We start from the raw sequence: 18274 nt of genomic DNA on the forward strand, positions 1-18274 counted from the left end.
TGAGTTCATCAGCCTCTAGTGCAGAGAGAAGTTTGCACAAAGTGCTCAACAAGACAAAGTCGGAAGTAACAGTGAAGTTTCTTGGAGTATTAATGGGCCCACTGAGGGCCATTACCAAGTAAGCTTCCCAAGGGACTTGTTAGAGAAGATAACTGGAAGCCATGACAACAGGCAAGCAAAGGCACTGGCATGCTAAGAAACCTCTCCTTTGCCTTACGAAGCAGACAGGTCAAGCCCTGATTGCAAGACCAGTGGTAGAGAGATCCTGTCTCTCATGTTGGCTCCTGGCATTTCCTGGGGCAATGGGTTGGAGGTCCGTATGATGTTAAATGAAAGACATGGGGACAGAAGAACCCAGGCTCTACATGTGGTGCAAGGACGCTGTGAGGTTCATGTCCCATATGAGACCTATGTTTCATTGCAGGATGTGAGAAGGGATGTGAGAAGGGCCCAGTCAGAACAAGCAGTCAATCCCTGTGAAACTCTGAACTTCAGATCTCTCAGTTCCAGTGCCCTCGTTTGCACATTCTCCCAGAGTTTGAAGTCCTTTATGTTCTGCGGTGCACAATCAGGCACTTGTTCTTGTTATACGTTATGCACTTGGTGCTTAGTACCAACTCGTACCCACTTCTCTGACTTGTCCACATCTCTCTGCAAGTCCTCTCCACCCTCAGTGGAGGCAACAGCACCTCCTCATCTGGTCTCATCAGCAAACTTGCTCAGAACGTCTTCTAGTCCTGCATGCAAGTCATCTGCATAAACATGAAAGGAAAGTGGCCCCAAAATGGAACCCTGGGGACCCCGACAGTGACCATCTACCAGCCTGATGGAAAAAACTGACTATAATCCTTTGGGACTGACCTACTGGCCAACTGCTCACCCACCACATTGTGTTTCTGTCTAGCCATATGCAGAACATTCTGTCCAGAAGGTTGTTGTGAGAAACAGTATCAAAATTTCCACTGAAATCCTCAAGGATTACATCAACTGGCTTCCCTTGGTCAACTAAACGGATAACTGTGTCACAAAATGAGCTTAAATTAAACAGGACCTTTGCCTCACAAACTTGTGTTGGCTGCGACCAATGACAGAATTGTCCTTCAGCTGTTTTTCCATAACTCCCACCATCATTTTCTCCATAATTTTACCAGGCTCTGGACTGACAGGTCCATAATTGCCCATGTCATCTTTCTTGCTCTTCCTTACAATGAGACAACATTTGCCAGCTTCCTGTCAGCTGGCATGACCCTAGACTTCTTTAGATGCAATTGAAATGAGAGCCCAGAGCACACTAAGTTTTCATCATTGAACGAAAGTAGATGTGCCATAGCTTTGCAATGCCTTGAACTCCAGAGTATGCCACAGATGGAGCAGAGGGGAAGATTTGCCTCTTCTGTAGTGAACTCATTCTTTTGGTAAGCAGAATAACACTACCTGATACATGGGGACTGTGTCTCTGCTCTGCTCTGCTCAGCTCACAGGGCAGCAGTCTGGCAGGGTGTTGCTCTCATGTCAATGCAGGTAAACTCACTTTAATCCTTTTTCCTCTGTAAATGCTTTCTCTATTTCTATGCTCAGATACACTTCCACATTCCCTCAACTACACTTTCATATATCATTAACAATTACACTTTCTTATACCATCAAAACAGTTTGTCAAAACGTACAGTTCTTCAGTTCACATAAACTCCCTTAATACAGTCTGTATTCTTCAGTTATAAACACTGTGCCACAGAACCAGCACTGATTGAACCACCTCCCTCACACACTTCCTCGCAAGCAGTACATAGTATTACATAAATGGGTTGACACTCATTGGTCGGGTGGAATGTACACCTCTCCTCAGGACAATCTTACTAATCTACAGAGTACAAACTCCTGTCTTCTTACATACAAGCAGAAAGTACTTATGAGTGGACACACAACACAGTCTTTCACTTTGTCCGTGTCTGGCCATTTCCCTCACAGGAGGAAGGAAACATGGATGGGGACTCGGCACTCACCCTGCAGCTGTTCTGTGTCTCACTCACACCACACTCACTCTGACATTTAGATCAAAAACCATGGTTTATTCATACTACACAATGCTGACAACGTTTTCTAGCTGGAATCTTAATAACACTCATACTCTGGTCGACCAGTTGCAAACGTTAATGTTTTTCCCAGAGTCGGCTTGACACACGGTACCAAACACTTAAAGCAGATGATAATATTGAACATACAACCTATAACCCCCGTGATTACAACTTGGAGAACCCAGGCTACCATTTGACAGGCTATCCACTATATCCCATACCCGTAGGAGAGACCAACCTAGGTCCCTCCTATTGTCACCCACCTGGGAGAGAGTACTTGTTCTTGTTTCCATTCATATGACATACAGTTCCCTTTCATAGGAACTCACCCAAGGAGTCTTCCTACCCCAGCTGGCAACCAAAGCCATGAGCTCACCTCCCTGGGAGCAGCACGTATGGCTGTAAACTGTGTAGGATGTCTCCTCAAGACATATGGGCTCCACTTACCATACACATACCTGGTCCACCTATGGGTGGTCCTTGTCTGTCCCTGCAGTGATCAGGTGAGGAAGGGAGTCCTTCAGAGAAATCTCAGGGTGCGCCAAAAGTGTCTCCCTCTCAGCTGGTCCTGCAGCGAACAGAGCTGGTCCCACCTGGGCCGCCAAATTGACTACAGGAATTGAACTCTATAACCTCTATAACTGATACAGTCTCCCATGACATCCTTATAACAAAGCTGAGGAAGTATGGGATAGGTGATTGGACAGTGAAGTGGGTCGAGAATTGGCTGACTGGCAGAGTGCAGAGTGTTGTCGTTGGCGGTGCAGTGTCTGGCTGAGGGCCTGTAACGAGCGGCATCCCCCAGGGGTCTGTGCTCAGTCCGGTCTTGTTCAACATCTTCATCAATGACCACCCTCAGCAAGTTTGCTGATGACACGAAGTTGGGAGGATTGGCTGACACACCTGAAGGCTGTGCTGCCATTCAGCGAGACCTGGACAGGCTGGAGAGCCGGGCAGTAAGAAACCGGATGAGGTTTAACAAAAGCAAGTGTAGAGTCTTGCACCTAGGGAGAAATAATTGCATGCACCGGTACAGGCTGGGGGAAGAGCTGCTGGGGAGGAGCTCTGCTGAGAGGGACCTGGGCGTCCTGGTGGACGACAGATTAACCATGAGCCAGCAGTGTGCCCTTGTAGCCAAAAAAGCCAATGGCATCCTGGGGTGCATTAGAAAGAGCATGTCCAGCAGGTCGAAGGAGGTGATCCTCCCCCTCTACTCTGCCCTGGTGAGGCCTCATCTGGAATATTGTGTCCAGTTCTGGGCTCCCCAGTAAAAAAAAGACAGGGATCTCTTAGAAAGAGTCCAGCAGAGGGCCACTAAGATGGTGAAGGGCCTGGAGCATCTCCCCAATGAGGAGAGACTGAGGGAACTGGGTCTGTTTAGCCTTGAGAAAAGAAGGCTGAGAGGGGACAGGATCCAGGTTCTATAAATATTTGAGGTGTGGGGGGCAAAGTGTTGAGGCCAGACTCTTTTCAGCAGTGTGTGGAGACGGGACAAGGGGAAACAGACAGAAACTGCACCATAGGAAGTTCTGCACTAATGTGTGCAATAACTTCTTTACGGTGAGAGTGACAGAGCACTGGAACAGGCTGCCTAGGGTGGTTGTGGAATCTCCTTCTCTGGAGATATTCAAGACCTGCCTGGATGCTGAGCTGTGCAACGTGGTGTAGGGAACCTGCTTTGGCAGGGGGCTGGACTCAGTGGTCTCTGGAGGTCCCTTCCAACCCCTACAATTCTGTGATTCTGTGAATATCATGGAGTTGTTTGGATGGGGAAAGACTACCCCTTTGAATGACCTTTTGTCAGGGCATGTCCTGGGATTCCTAGGATCCTCAAAATGCAGCACTGCTTCTGTCACTGAAAAATGGGGCCCTGTGTGGGACGGAGGGAGGGTCCATGAGTCCCTGGCCCACCTGACTGAGTATTTCCATGGTCTTAGCAAAGACATACTTACAACTTGAGAATGACAGTTAGCTGTGTTCATGGTGGCATGGCCACTTTTAATGGCCTTGAACTGTCTGAACATAACTGAAGAGGCTCAGGCTGATGCAAATCAGCTATTGAATGATAGTGTTGAAAAACTGGAAAGACAGGTGGCAGTTTTGATGGGGAAAAAACCTAATTCAATCATTCTCCTATGGAAGATCAGGAACATCTCTCTGGAAGACCATGGGGACCCTGTACAAGGGAATCTGTATAAAATGGACTCTGTAAATGAAGGCACTAAAAGGTCAGATTTTGAGGTTCCATTTGGACTAGATCTATTTGAGATCTGACTGATTGTAACCCAAAAATGAAAAAAAAAAAAAAAAAAAATGCAGGATAGGCTGGTGGGAGTGCCCTGACCAGTATCCAACCCCCCAAACCCTGCTGCCCATAATACAGCAGCTGAACTGATGGATATAGTACAGTGGTTTAGACAGAAACCAAGAGAGCATGCCAGCATAGCTGCTCTGGTTATGGGACATGGAGGCAGAAAGCGCTGTGGTGAATGGACTGGAAATTTCAAAACTGACATCCATTACTACTCACCCTGCCCTCAGGCAAAGACTGTATGCTCTGTCCAACATAATGAGGATAGCCATTTGATCAGTGAATGATTTATGGCTGTGTGTCATATAACATGGCCAAATAAGAATGACATACCATTAAATATCAGCCTGTGGTCCTCTATGGAGGACTAACAAAATTATATTAGAGAATTAGGCATGAAAGAGGCAATCTATGAAGATGATTTTGAGAGCCCAGTCAATAAATTTTTCATCAGGAACGAGGGATCTCATCCTACAGCCATCACCTTTACATCAGTATGGGTCTATGTTATCCATACTGAACCCCCCAGTGGCCCTCAGGTGCTGTAATACAACAGGCTGCCCAATTGATGGGGAGACAAGAGTGCCTACGGCCAGATGCAGGCTCTGAATGGTGGTGGAAAGGTCTGAGAAAGGCAGAGAACCATCTGCTGCCATGACTTAGGCGTCCAGCCCCTAAGGTAATCCAGTCTGGACCCATTAGGGTCTTGAGACAACAAATGTTTAAAGACCAGATTAGAGCAGGAGTTCAGTTTAAAAAGATCGATGGACAGCATAATCAGGAAAAAATATCTGTTAAACAGGCCCAAGCACTGAGTATTTATAGTCCAACCTTTTCAGCCAAACTAGATGTGAATGTAACTCAAGAAGGGTCTGGATGGGGGCTCTGGCAGAGCCAGAGTTCTTTGTGAACCCCTATGAGGTTTTGGCCACAGGTTTGGCATGGAGCAGAATAAAGATACATCACAGTTGAAAAGCATTTATTGGCTACCTATTCTACACTACAGGTGGTAGAACCAGTAACTCAGATTTCAGAGGTTATCGTTAAACAACAAGGCCAGTCCAGGGGTGGGTAAAAGATCTAACACACATCTCTATGATGGGGGTGGCCCAATCACAAGCAGTGGTGCGCTCAGTTGTTCTGCTTGCCTGCTCCTCAAGGAGTTAAGAGAAATCTATGCCTGTTGCGTGTTCGAGTGCATGCGCAATGCCATGTGGAGGGCTTATCACAATAAAGATTGGCGGATTTGCTGCGTAGACCGGTCAGAACTCAGATCTGCGTTGTGCTTCCTGCGGCACCAAAAGCCCAACAGTGGCAGTTCCGTGTATTGGCCAGCAGGTGGCAGCAGAGACCACGGAAAGAACGTCTGCGGGACAGACCCTGGGGATCCGTTCTCTTTTGATTATAGGGGAAGAACACAAAGATGGAAGAGGAGGGAAGGGGGAAAAAAAAAAGAAAAAAAGAAAAAACCAAACCACAGCAAACAAATAAAAACTTCTCCAAACGTAGCAAACTTGAATGTCTGTCAATAAATAAATGAGTAATTGAATTGATGTCCGTTTCAGACAGTCCCCTGTAGAATCAGGGTAAGGGTTAGGATTAGAGTTACATTGCAGGTTAATGCTGTTATCTTTACAGCTCCTGTGAGGGTTGGGGTCTGGATCAGGTGTTTAAAAAATGAAATGAAAAAAGAATTAAAAAAATATATTGAAAGCTTCAGATTTCCTTAATCTTTGTGGGAATCATATAATGTGCAACTCAGATCTACCTCTTCGTGCAGTGACTGCCTGTAAATTTGCTGGAGCCTAATATAATATGGCCTTGTGCTTTCCACTAACTCACCTTCATTTCATTTTCATTACATTTGCTTGGTAGTCAGATTTTGGTGTGTGGATATTTTAAAACAATCTAACTGACATTAGCAAAAAATTAAAAATAAAATTAAAAAAATGCACAACAGCATCGTATCAATTTTTATAGATAAGATAAAGAAGAGCAGGTTCCCTTAGTTTTCTGTGCCTCTTTACTTTCTTACCCTCTCCCCTTGTGTGAGAAACTCTCAAAGTCAAAGATTTCTAGTTAGGCAAAGATGGCAGCGATAGCAGCAGTGCTTATTCATTACTGCAATACTGCGCGCACATCCCCTGTTGGCAAGGGAGAAACTGCACACCAGTCAGTGAAATCAATTCTGTTCTGTGCCCTAAACCCAATGCAGGTGATGCTCTCATGGCTCTCATTGGTTGAGCATCTCAGGCTCACACACTCCTCGAGACTGTTGCTAGGATTCATTTCCATAGAAGGTCAATTACCAACCTCTTGTTTTTAGGTCTGCCTTGTACTTTTCTGCGGACAGAGAAGGGCAATGTTTCCAAAAGTCAGTACATTCATTCTGTCCTGTGCTGGGCTCTACCCACCCTGTATTTATCTTGTGCTTGTCTCAATTCTCCCCATGTCAGAATGCCCCCAGTCTGAACTTAATTCTGTTCAGCAACTTTCTTGGTGGAAAAACTACTTTTACAGCTGTTTTACAAGAGGGTTATACATTCAGTTAGGGCCTACACTATGTACTGAAAATACTGGAAACTTCCACTGCAAAAACACGATCTACCTCTCCCATCTGTGCAGCCTTGCAGACCCAGAGCACGCCAGGTTATTTCTGCTTTCATAGCATTTGCATGCTGTAGGGTGAGCACAAGGTTCTGCTGCTTGATTCTTCTGCAAGAGCTGCCTACCGGCAAATGGTTGCAGGGATGGAGGATGTGACAGAAAGCATTTGTCTCCACAAGAGCAGAGTTACATTCAGTGCAGAGTGTGAGAGTCAGGTTGGTGTGGAAAAGCACTGACACGCTGGGGATGATGCAGTGCTCACATGTCTAACACTCACAGACATTACTGTCAGAAGGATGGTGCTGTGTTGTGCTTCTACCTTTGGCAGCCCCTGGAGAAATTATGCGGCACACAGAACACCTTTGTATTGCACTGACTGCTGCCATGCAGCATGGATTTAACACACCAAATCCAGAGGAGCATGACTGCATCTAACTGCCCTGAGAAAAACTACTGTAGCTGAAGAGATGAGGAGGCAGCTGCTCATCTGCAGAACAAGCAGCACTGCCAGACACTGGGCCAGGTGAGCACCTCCTGCTGCAGCGTGATGATGACAGGGCTGGAGATGATCTGCAAAGCCAGCTTCAAAGTGGGAGACATGAGTCAACATGGCAGGAGGACAGAGGTGTTAGGGAGCAGCCAAGGCATCAAAGAGTATCAGAAAGCTTTAAAAGGTATCACAAAGCGACAGCCAGGAAGACTGGGATTATCATGAGCAGCAACCTGGATGCTAGAGATTATTTGCTGCCATCCAAAATGGTAGAGATCTTGCTGCTGACATCCCAAAGCCATGCAAAATGGGAACCCAGAGCTCTGCCTGCACGAACCCCACAGCCATAGCATTGCAAGCTGAGCTGCCTTGCTGTTTGTTGCATTCATCCCAATCCCTGTGAATGAAGACTCGGAATGCAGCCAAGGCGATGATTGAGCATGAGAGTGACTTTATTCAATAAAAGACAGGAGGGCTTGAGAGGTCAAGGGTGAAGATAGGACTCCTCTTGTCAAGATGTGAGTGGCTCAGAGCTGGTGCTGCTGCCTGGTGCCTGGGACTGGCAGCCTGACTCTAAGTCCCCATCTAAGATGCTCAGCTTCACCTCACTGATGCTGCCCTTCTCCTGCATGGTGGTGCTGCTGTTGGGGCACTCGGGCTGTGCTTGGGATGGGCAGCACTGCAAAGGCGCTGGGTCACAATCCAGGCAGGCGACTGCTGTGTCTGGCAGGCTCAGGTCAGCATCTTCAGCAGAGCCAGGAGATATGAGAGCATGAACGTGGATGAGCCCCTTGTGTCCATCACTGTTACCATGTGGAAGGCTGTCATCCGAATTGCAGCGATGCGTGCTTAATAAGAACTCTCCATTGATGGAAACACACTGCACATCACTACTTGGTTTGGATCTTTGGGGTTGACAAGGGCTCGAATTATCTAGGAAGGCACAGAAACACAAGGGTTAGTGTCAAACGTTTGCAAGTTGAATCATGCAAGAGGTTGCTGATACTTGGTAATAGAGTGGCGGCAGGACGAAGCAAATAAGCTTGAAGCAACAGAGCCACTGTCTTGAAAGTGATCCTCGTGCAGGTCCATAAGTTTTGACTCTGCCTGGACTTCATATGGCGCAGTTTGACATCACAAAGGGGTGATATGATGTCACAAATGGGCATTATGACGTCACAAATAAGCATTATGATGTCACAAAGGGGCACTATAATGTCAAAAAGGGGCATTATGACATCACAAATAAGCATTATGACGTCACAAAGGGCATTATGACATCACAAAGGGGCATTGTGACGTCACAAAGGATCGTTATTACGTCACAAAGAGGCATTATGACATCACAAAGGGGCATCGTGACATCAGAAAGGGGCATCGTGATGTCAGAAAGGAGCATTATGACATCACAAAGGGCATTATGACATCACAAAGAAGCATTATGACGTCACAAAGGGGCATTATGACATCACAAAGGGGTGTTAACATCACCCTGCACCCAACTCCTCTCTCCCTCCTATTGGCTCCCTCTCCCACCAATCCCCGATCTCCCCTCCCCTTTGGCATTGAATTCTCTTCTCACTACCTCCTCCCATTCCTTCCCTAGGAACAGCCTGAAACATGCCCATGCTACTAGCCCAGGTTTTTCACAGTCAATGCAGAATCCATCCTGTTCATGAGGTGACAAATGACCAGTGGGTCTCCCCTTGCTCCACCCCTTCTCCTTCAAAGCCAGAAAAAGAAAGAAAAAACAAGCTTCTGTACAGCTGCCGTTATTTCTGACAGCGAGTGTAATCACAGAATCATAGAATGGCCCGGGCTGGAAGGGACCTCAAGGATCATGAAGATCAATCACCTCCCTGTCCCTGCTGGCCATCCCCTCTTCTGATGGAGCCCAGGGGACCATTTGCTCTCTGAGCTGCAAGAGCACGCTGATGGCTCACGTTCTGTTTTTCATCCACCAGGACCCCCAGGTCCTTCTCTGCGGGGCTTCTCTTAAGGACTGCTCCTCCCAGGCTGTACAGATGCCTGGGATTCCTCCAGCCCAAGTGCAAAACCTTGCACTTTGCTGTGTTGAACCTCATTAGATTCACCTAGGCCAACCTCTCGGTTGAGCTCCCTCTGAATGGCATCCCTTCCTTCCACTGCATCAGCCGCACCACTCAGCAAACAGCAGAGGGTGCACTCCATTGCATCATTGGTGTCACTGATAACCATGTAAAAAAGCACTGGTCCCAAGACAGACTCCTGGATGACACCACTTGTTATTGGCCTCCACCTGGACACAGAACCATGAATCACCACCCTCTGTCTGTGGCCTTTCAACCAATCCCTTATCCACCAGGTGGTCCACCTGTCAAATCCACATCCCTCCAGTTTAGAGATAAGGATGTGGTGGAGGGCCATGTAAAAGATCTTGCTCAAGTCCAGGTCAATGACATCAGTTTCCTTCCTTTTGTCCACAAATGCCGTCACTCCATCATAGAAGACCACCAGATTGGTTAGGCATGGCCCTCCCCTGCTAAAGCCACGCTGACTGTCTTGGATCACATGCTCATTCCTTATGTGATCAAGCATGTCTTTGAGGCGGATCTGTTCTTCACCATCTTCATCACAGTTCTACATTTGAATCAAATAATCGGTGTTCCTGTCACCAAGAAAACCTCTTTGTCTTCTACTCCTGCTGCACTACTGTGCTTCCACCAGAAGCAAAGGGAGAGGCCACCTCCTAGATCCAAATTTTAAGAAACCAACACCCAATAGGTGTCATCTGAAGTAAAATAGCAGAGAAATTAAGATGACTCTTTTGCATCCAGCTTGGATCACTCCCTCACTCAGGCACACCACCATCAGATCAAGGAGATGCTGCCTTCAGCTTAGAGACTGTATGGGAAATCACAGTTTGAACCTCTGATTAATCAGCTGAGGCAAGTGTTGGGTCAGCTGCGGGAGCACAGGTGAGAGTAATCTAGCTGTGCTCCCAGAAGGGGTGGACCTCGACTTCACCTCTTCTGAGACCTCACCTCATTTAAACGCTGACCACCACTAAGGCAGAATCTCTTGGAGACTGCTCCCCAGTTGAGACTGCCTCAGCTTTCTGGTCAAGGCACCAACATTGGTGAGTTTTCCTTTGCTAATAATCTTTGACTATTTACCACCATCTTGGTTAACATCTTTTTACTAGCCACCCTTACAGAGACCATAAGGGCTTGGGCTTCCAAACTCTCAGCAAGCATTTGGATCAGACAGCTTCCTGCTGGGGAGCCCCCTGCATCACTGCTGCCTCCTCGTGTTCCGTACCCGCAGATGCTACAGAGCTCATTAGCATAGACTTCCTTCCTCCCCTCAGCAGCTGCTCCTGCACTCACCTTCATTCCTACTCAGATACTGGCCGCTTCCAGCACCAGCTGACCTGCAAGACACAGAAAGGAAAGGTGGGAGTCATGCAAACGCAGAAGCCCAAGGCAGCGTCACCACCACGTATGGCAGCCTCGGGAAGTCAGCTGCAACTACATCCTTTGTCAGAATGGAAACAGGCACCGTCAATTAAGTGTGACCTCTGAACTCATTGCCACCATCAGAAATAGTCACTGAAATTGCTCACTTCACTGCAGCTGGTTACCTCCTGATTTTGGGTAAATGCGGACACTGCATTGAGGGCTACCAGAAAAACGACATCAACTTCATTGTAGGTGGTTAAGCTTGGAAGCTGGACTTGAGCAAGAAAAGTTTCTCAGCTCAGAATCACAGAATTATCAAGGTTGGAGAAGACCTACAAAATCATCTGGTCCAACCATTACCAATACTTCCCGGATAAATCATACCTCTCAACACAACATCCAAACGTTTCTTGAGCACTCCCATGGTCGGTGACTCCACCACCTCCCTGGGCAGTGCTATCCAATGCCTGAATACCCTTTAGGGGAAGTAATATTTCCTAATGTCCAGCCTGAATCTTTCCTGGCACAGCTTAAAACCATTCCCTCTAGATCTATAACTGATCACACGAGAGAAGAGGCCAAACCCCAGCTCACTACAACCTCCCTTCAGGACGTTATAGAGAGTTATAAGGTCTCCCCTGAGCCTGCTCTTTTCCAAGCTGAACAATCCTAGTTCCCTCAGCAGCTCCTCATAAGGTTTGTGCTCCAGACCCCTCACGACCTTCGTAGCTGAAGACGTTCCAGAACCGCAAGGTTTTCTTGCAGGGAGGGGCACAAAACTGAATAGGTCAAACATCCTTCTCTCCATCATTGCTGTCACGTGGAAGGCTGTCCTTGGAACTGCAGTGACTCATGCATCCTAACTGCACTCCATTGATGGAAGCACAACGTGCATCATTGCAACTTGCTGGTGGGTTCCTGTATTGGCAAGGGATCGATTCACCTGGAAAGAGTAGATACACAGCATTTAGCGTCAAACTTTCACTGTCCAAGGAGGCAAAGGCTTGGTGCTGCCTGTCAAGCAGGTTTCAAGCAGCTTGTGAGACTCATCTGGGAAAGACAGGAGTCAACCAAAGATGTCAGGCACAGGCTTGAATGCCAGAAGGAGGTACAAGCCCACTGAAAGCATGAATTCTACCTGTGTTGCTGACAAGCAGTATTTTGAAAGCTGGATTTGCATGCTTACCTGCCAGGACCAAGACTTCAGCTTCAGAGGGCTCCCTGGCACTGCTCTGCAGTTGGCGTTTGGCCACAGAAGATGGTTTGCCCAGGCAGAAGCAGGAACGCCAACTGCAAGCTGCTGACTCTGCCCTCTTACTGGGAGAACTCATTCTGCAGAGAAAACAGAGCATGCTGTCAGTCATGGTGCAGGGTGAGGGAAGAGCTGCACCGAACCCTTGCCAATAGTTGCCTGTTCCTGGCAATGCCTGGTTTCTGCTGAAACACAGCTTAGAAAAGCGCTCTGTTTCAAACAGCAGAGGATGCTTCCATTCCTACAGCTCAGCCCTCAAGTCCTTTTGGCTAAATACCTCTCAACGATGTCAAGCAGGGACATGGATCCCGAGAATGTTGGAGGCTCAGGCTGCTTCGCTCTCCTGGGGCAGGCCTTCAACAGGGAACGAAGGCAGGAGATGAACTTGCCCCGTTTCTTTGGCTCTGCGCAACAAAACAAAAAAACAAGTTCATTTCAGGCCTGGCTCGGTTGGACGAGGCCGAGTGCAACACATTCAACAGAACACGTAACAACAGAAAGCATGTTCCCAACAAAGACACGCAAGAACGGATTTTCCCCATCCCTGGAGGTGCCCAAGGAGCTTAATGCAGTTCTCTTTCTAAGCTTGCTCAACTCGGGCATTAATGAACCCCCTGAAAGCCACGTTCAGACCCCATTTTACTAACCCGCATTGTCAAATGTAAAATACGCACCTGGCTTTGGCAATGAATGTAGGATGGACTCGGGCAGTTTTCCCCTGATGAGTTCCACGCACTCACCAGGGAAAAAACCAACCTGTTGTCATGGTTTTGTAATTTTGCTATCAGTATCAGTATTCCACATCATAACATCATGTAAAGTATGGATACTTCTATTGAATGTGCAGTCCACAGAAGAAGACTACATATCCCAGAGAACAACAGGGTTAATGATAAGTCACGGGACCAGGACGCTGTATAATCTCGTTCCCAGGCTGGAGTGCCCTCCTTCTTCTCTCGAACTTCTCGGAGAGTGGGAAGCGTTCCAGCCGTGTCGCCTAGAGTTCACAGTAGGCCTCTCGGTTTTCGGGGACTCTCTCTCTCTGTTTCGTTCAATTTGTTAGCCTCAATTATATTATATTGTGTTATCTTGTATTTCGGTATCATATTTAGTAAAATAAGTTTTTCCTCCTTAGATTGTCGCTGTTTTATCCCACTCCCTTTTTCCCCCTCCTTTCCGGGCCCCGGGAGGGGGGCCCACGGGGTGGCTTCCCCTGTCACGGGCATAGGTAAATCTAAGTAACCCGTGACAGATTTTTTGGTGGAGAATGCGGGCATAGAGCTTTTTAGCTTTTAGAACAACTCTCTCTTTACTCTTAAAGAGCTTCGTTAGGGGAGTGTTATCTTTTCGTAGCTGCTCACTGAGAACGTGACCTTGAAATACCAGACAAATTGTCAACATTAAGGGCTGCTGTACATTCTCAGCACTGCTATCTAACTTTTGTGTAGAAAACAAAGGGATTTCTTTCTCCCTTAGAGCAAAGCTAGCTAGCTCTGACTTTTACAGAGCCTGCCAGCTATGAATCCACTCTTCATCCCAGTTGCTCTGTTTAAGGGATTGAAAGCAATTATGATCTTCTTAAAGTATTGGTCAACTATTAACACCATAATTTGGTGTTGTGGAATTGTGCAGGTATATAGCCTAATAAGGTGGATACTGATGGAGACACCTGCCTGGTACTTTTATGAGATGTGGTATGGTCAGAATTTTGGCACCTACATCCCAGATGGAATTGTGAATCTTACAAACACTTGCATCCCAGATGGAATTGCGAATCTTACAAGTACTTGCATCCCAGATGGAACAGGCAATTTTACAAACACCACCATGTTTAATTCATTGTACAGGCTAAAAAAACCCTTTTTATTTAGGTTGTACTCTCAGATTTCCACACGCCTTTCAATAACTGAGATAGGGTTCATACTTGCATCCATGTTATCACTATTAATGAATGCATATATGTTCCTATGCATTCGTTCTATGCGGAAGTCTCCTCCAGAACCAGAGAATGATGACTGGCAGGGAATATGGAAAGGTTTAGGAAAAGTCTTAGAAGCATGGGGACCCGCAGTGTCATGGGATTTCACTCTTGAACACCTAAGGGACCCTAAGAAATTAAGTGAGTATTTGGGTCAGAGATCTAAGGAGGTAAACCTTATGTGGGGTTTGGCTTATGCATACCGTGCTTTGTATCATACTATTCTGGAGAGAGAGAGTTTCCGATCTGAGATTCAAGCCCAAGTTAATTCTGATCAGTCACAGGAGGCATCAGTAGCAATATCAGTTGCCCCTGTGGAAGGCAAGAAATGGAAACGGGTGTCCACGCGTCTAGAACGAAAAGAAGGAGAAGCACAGGGGGGGCTGCAGAAGACCCAGGTGCCGGGCATGTAGCAGTACCAAAAAAAGCAAAGGCAAAAACCAAGAGGCATGAAGAAGAGACTGATGATGAGGAGGAAATCACCTATTGTTGACCTCTGAAGCTGACTGAAATCCAAGGCTCAAGAAAGGAGTTCACACGGCGTCAAGATGAAGGTATCCTTGCTTGGTTGCTTCGCTGCTGGGACAACGGGGCCAACAGCTTGTCTCTAGATGGTAATGAAGCTCGCCAACTAGGAAGCATTGCCCAAGATGCAGGTATCGACAGAGGGATTAGCAGATGTTCGGATGGAGCTGCCACTCTCTGGTTGCGGCTGTTAGAAGCCGTGAGAGAAAGGTACCCCTATAAGGATGCTTTGAAGCCTAAATTTGATAGTTGGAATACCGTCCAAAAAGGTATTCAGCGCCTGAGGGAATTGGCCATGGCGAAAATGTTGTACAGCCCTGATCCAAGCGAACTTGACCCTGAGAGAATGAGGGCCGATCCTGACATGTGGCAGAAAATCACAAGTACAGCACCAGAGAGAATGGCACAGTCATTGGTAACAGGTTCTAAAGGGTTCGTGGACAGATGGCCCCGAGTTGTTGAGCTGATTATAATGCTTCAAACCACCGATCAGCAGCTCCCTCAACTGCATGCTGCAGTTTCTGCCATCTCACGGCTAGAAAACCGAGTAGATGAAATGTGCAAGAAATTGTTTCCATCAACTAATCGTAATGATGATCCCGTAATAGTATCAGAAACAACTGATGAAGGTCAATCCTCGTATGGGCCACCAGGTCTAATGAAGGATCTGATCAAAGTATTCCAGTCCTACTCCTCACCTGCATCATCAAAAGTCTCAGCTGTTAAACGCACACGCTTCCCAGCTCGAGCAAAGAACAACAGTACGATTGCACCGCGTGTTTCCATGTGGCGCTACCTACGTGACCGTGGAGAAGACATGAGGAAGTGGCATGATCAGCCCACTTCTGCACTACGAGCACGGGTGAAAGAACTACTAGACATACCAACCACCAGTGGAGTTGCTCCAGTCATCACAGGTAACCAATAGAGGGGCCCTGCCCTCAGTCAGGGGAGGGAAAGGGATAATAGAGTTTATTGGACTGTGTGGATTCGATGGCCTGGCACATCAGAACCACAGGAATATAAGGCGCTGGTGGATACCGGTGCACAGTGCACCCTAATGCCCTCCAGTCATGAAGGGACAGAATCAATCCATATTTCTGGAGTGACTGGGGGCTCTCAAGAATTGACTGTGCTGGAGGCTGAAATAAGCCTCACTGGCAAAGACTGGCAAAAACATCCTATTGTGACTGGCCCAGGGGCTCCATGTATACTGGGTACTGATTACCTCAGAAGGGGGCATTTCAAGGATCCTAAGGGGTATCGATGGGCCTTTGGGATAGCTGCTGTAGATATGGACAACATTAAGCAGCTGTCTGTTTTGCCTGGCCTGTCAGAGGACCCGTCTGTTGTGGGGCTGCTACGAGTAAAAGAGCAGCAGGTACCGATTGCTACAAAGACAGTGCACAGACGGCAGTATCGCACCAACAGGGATTCCTTGCTCCCCATTCATGATTTGATTCGCCAGTTGGAGAATCAGGGAGTGATCAGTAAAACTCACTCACCTTTTAACAGTCCCATATGGCCAGTGCGTAAAGCCAGTGGAGAATGGAGGCTGACAGTAGACTACCGTGGCCTGAATGAGGTCACACCCCCATTGAGCGCTGCTGTGCCGGACATGTTGGAACTCCAGTACGAGCTGGAGTCAAAAGCAGCCAAATGGTATGCCACCATTGACATTGCCAATGCCTTCTTCTCTATTCCTTTGGCTGCAGAATGTAAGCCACAGTTTGCCTTCACCTGGAGGGGCATTCAGTATACTTGGAACCGTTTGCCCCAGGGGTGGAAACACAGCCCAACCATTTGCCATGGGTTGGTCCAAACTGTACTGGAACAGGGTGGTGCTCCTGAACACCTGCAGTACATTGATGACATTGTTGTGTGGGGTGATACAGCAGAAGAGGTTTTCACAAAAGGAGAGCAGATCATCCAAATTCTTCTACAAGCTGGCTTTGCTATTAAGCGAAGCAAAGTAAAAGGACCTGCCCAGGAAATTCAGTTCTTAGGTATAAAGTGGCAGGATGGACGTCGTCACATCCCAACAGATGTGATCGACAAAATCACTGCCATGTCTCCACCAACTAGCAAGAAAGAGACACAATCTTTCCTGGGTGCAGTGGGCTTTTGGAGGATGCACATTCCAAACTACAGCCTCATTGTAAGCCCCCTTTATCAGGTGACGCGGAAGAAGAACGATTTTGCATGGGGCCCTGAGCAGCAGCAGGCTTTTGAACAGATTAAACAAGAGATAGCCCGAGCTGTAGCTCTGGGGCCAGTACGGACTGGACAGGATGTAAAGAACATCCTCTATACTGCTGCTGGAGAGAAAGGCCCCACTTGGAGTTTGTGGCAAAGAGCCTCAGGAGAGACCCGAGGCCGACCCCTGGGATTCTGGAGTCGATCATATAAGGGGTCTGAAGAGTGCTACACTCCAACTGAGAAGGAGATCTTAGCCGCGTATGAGGGGGTTCGGGCTGCTTCCGAAGTAGTCGGGACTGAAACACAGCTCCTTTTGGCACCTCGACTGCCAGTGCTGAACTGGATGTTCAAAGGACAGGTTCCCTCCACTCATCATGCTACCGATGTCACCTGGAGCAAGTGGATTACGCTGATTACACAGCGAGCGCGAATGGGAAACCTCAATCGTCCAGGAATCCTAGAGGTAATCATGGACTGGCCTGAAGATAAAAGGTTTGGAACATCACCAGCAGAAGAGGTATCACGTGCTAAAGAGGCCCCACCATACAACGAATTACCAGAAAATGAAAAGAAATATGCCCTATTCACAGACGGATCATGTCGCATTGTAGGGAAGCATCGCAAATGGAATGCTGCTGTGTGGAGCCCCACACGACAGGTTGCAGAGGCCACCGAAGGTAAGGGAGAATCAAGTCAGTTTGCAGAGGTAAAAGCTGTCCAGCTGGCCTTAGATGTTGCTGAACGGGAGAGGTGGCCAATGCTGTATCTTTATACTGACTCATGGATGGTGGCAAATGCCTTATGGGGGTGGTTACAGAGGTGGGAACAAGACAACTGGCAACGGAAGGGTAAATCTGTTTGGGCCGCTGAATTATGGAAGGACATTGCTGCCCGAACAAAGAATATGGTTGTAAAGGTGCGTCATGTGGATGCACATGTGCCCAAAAGTCGGGCTACTGAAGAACAACAAAACAACCATCAGGTAGATAAAGCTGCCAAAATTGAGGTGGCTCAAATTGACTTGGACTGGCAGAATAAGGGTGAATTATTTCTAGCTCGATGGGCTCATGAGACCTCAGGTCATCAAGGAAGAGACGCGACATATAAGTGGGCCAGAGACCGAGGGGTGGACTTAACCATGGACGCTATTGCGCAGATTATTCATGATTGTGAAACATGTGCCATAATTAAACAAGCCAAAAGGATGAAACCTCTCTGGGAGGAAGGGCGGTGGCAAAAGTATAAATATGGGGAGGCGTGGCAGGTTGATTATATCACCTTGCCACGATCTCGCAGTGGTAAGTGTTATGTACTCACCATGGTAGAGGCAACCACTGGGTGGCTTGAAACATACGCAGTACCCCATGCTACTGCTCGAAACACCATATTAGGTCTTG

General features: G+C 47.5%; 1 long non-coding RNA gene across 1 annotated transcript; it reads right to left on the reverse strand.

The window, feature by feature from the left end:
- Positions 1–7965: 7965 nt before the first annotated feature.
- On the reverse strand, positions 7966–11773 carry LOC146752761 (uncharacterized). Its single transcript, XR_014940395.1, has 3 exons — positions 11645–11773; positions 10852–10895; positions 7966–8416 (listed from the first exon to the last, which is right to left on the reverse strand). It is a non-coding gene; the product is annotated as an uncharacterized LOC146752761 (long non-coding RNA).
- Between the last annotated feature and the right edge of the window lie 6501 nt (positions 11774–18274).

The sequence above is a fragment of the Coturnix japonica genome, unplaced genomic scaffold, assembly GCF_054131305.1.
Source record: "Coturnix japonica strain WE unplaced genomic scaffold, WE-NBRP24 Scf041, whole genome shotgun sequence".
Classification (NCBI taxonomy): Eukaryota; Metazoa; Chordata; class Aves; order Galliformes; family Phasianidae; genus Coturnix; species Coturnix japonica.